This window comes from Pteropus medius, unplaced genomic scaffold (genome assembly GCF_902729225.1).
Source record: "Pteropus medius unplaced genomic scaffold, Ma_sr-lr_union100, whole genome shotgun sequence".
Classification (NCBI taxonomy): domain Eukaryota; kingdom Metazoa; phylum Chordata; class Mammalia; order Chiroptera; family Pteropodidae; genus Pteropus; species Pteropus medius.
The window spans coordinates 4,173,389-4,175,251 of record NW_024351730.1 but is presented as its reverse complement, the minus strand read 5'-3'; the positions used below and the strand labels follow the sequence as shown (position 1 = coordinate 4,175,251).

At 35.7% G+C, this 1,863-nt stretch overlaps 1 pseudogene; it reads left to right on the top strand.

Annotated features, from left to right (window-relative positions):
* The first annotated feature begins 407 nt into the window (after positions 1 to 407).
* On the top strand, positions 408 to 1,616 carry LOC120588118 (60S acidic ribosomal protein P1-like; annotated as a pseudogene).
* Positions 1,617 to 1,863: the final 247 nt, after the last annotated feature.

Here is a 1,863-nt window from a genome sequence, read left to right as displayed (position 1 = left end):
TATTAGAGAAGAGCCAAAGAGAGAATCTTGGAAAAAGAAGCCCATCTGAGAGACTGAAAAGGAAAGTCCATGAAAGTAATAAGGAAAGCAGGAGAGAGCAACATTTTAAGATGGAAAAGAGATCAATGGTACTAAGTACTTCCCAAAGACCCACCCATTAACAAATACTTCCCAGAGACCTTACAAATATGTGGTCTCTATGGTGACCATTGCCAAGGAAGAAATATACATAAGAAGGTATTAATAGATAAATGATTTTTTTTTTTGGTTATTTGTTATGCTATTTGTTTTTTAATGAGCAGGAGAGAGAGCTGGAACAGGGGAGTAAGAGTGATTTGTAATGGCTATGCAACTGTAATATACAATTGTCAGGAAATGTCTGTGCCTTGGATCTTTGTAGAACTAGCATGGCCACCTACCGAGAGTCTAGGATGGTCAGTAGAGTCCTTCCTTCTCCCCAAAATATAAAACATTGGGTCTTACTTTTCCAATTCCATCTCTTGCTTATTATTGCAATTTTGCATTCTGCAAAATAAATTTTCTTTATCAAGAATAATTTTCTTACCCTAATTTGTTTTAGTTCATTACTCACAAAAATGGAGGAAATAAAATTTAAGAAAAATACCATCTAAATAAAAGCACCATACCTATGGCAGTGACCTCAGACAAAGCCCCACCCAGTTAACGTGGAAGAGTTGCTATTAAAGAAAAAAAATCTAAAATTTAACATCACTCTATTTTGTTTTACTTTTTCAGTTCTCTGACAAATCTTTTAAATATTACAACTAAAAGTAGAAACTAAGTTTTATGTTGTAGTAAATTTCAGTTTAATGGCTTTTTATAGTCTTTACTGTGTTACCATTATACTCTAGAAGGTCAGCCAGAGTAACCTGCTATCTATAAAGAACAACTGGATAAAGCAAAACCTACGGTTTTTAAGAAAAAGCAGTACTATCGGCACAGCAGGTTCAGTCATGCCCTCTTGTGCATAAGTGTAGCATAGCAGCTCCTATTTTAAATAAATATAAATTGAATCCATGATGTGCCAAGTTCTATGACAGGTGCTGAAGATACAGCTCTGGACAAGATATAAAAGGTCCTTATCTTCATGGAGATTATTTAGAGCATACTTTATTATTTATACAAGTTAAAATCTATTACAAAAACCTCTATTTGAAAATTAAGCATTTCTTCCCCCTTTCCTCAGCTGCCTATGAGGTGCTCAGTTTTTCTGGTGACTAGGGTTGCTCCTGGCAGTGCTTACCCAACACTAGCCTATACCATAGCCTCTGTCTGGGAGCTTGCCAGTATCTACTCAGCTCTCACCCTGCACAACAATTAGGTGACAGTTAAGGAGAAGAAGATCAGTGCCCTCATTAAAGCAGCTGGTGTAAACTTTGAACCTTTCTGACCAGGCTGGTTTGCAAAGGCTCTGGCCAATATCAACATTGGGAGCTTTATCTGCAAGATAGTGTTTGTTGGACCTGTACCAGAAGAAAGTCCTGCCCTCTCCATCACTGCTGCCCCGGCTAATGAGAATCAAGTGGAAGCAAAGAAAGAAGAATCTGCGATCTGAGTAGTCTTATGATGGCATAGGCTTTGGTCTTTTTGACTAAATCTCTTTTGTAACACATTCAATAAAAAGCTGAACTCTGGGGGGAATAAAGATTAAGCATTTCATTATATGATACAAATGGTTTTATTGGTTAAAGAAATATTATCAATAATTTCTTTGGTCTACAATCTTAAATTATTGATTCGGTTTGCCCCTAAACTTTTCTCCTTAACATCTATTGGTAAAAATTTTAGAATACACTAAATTTAGTTTTATAACTATTATTTTCAGATACAATACATTGTGAT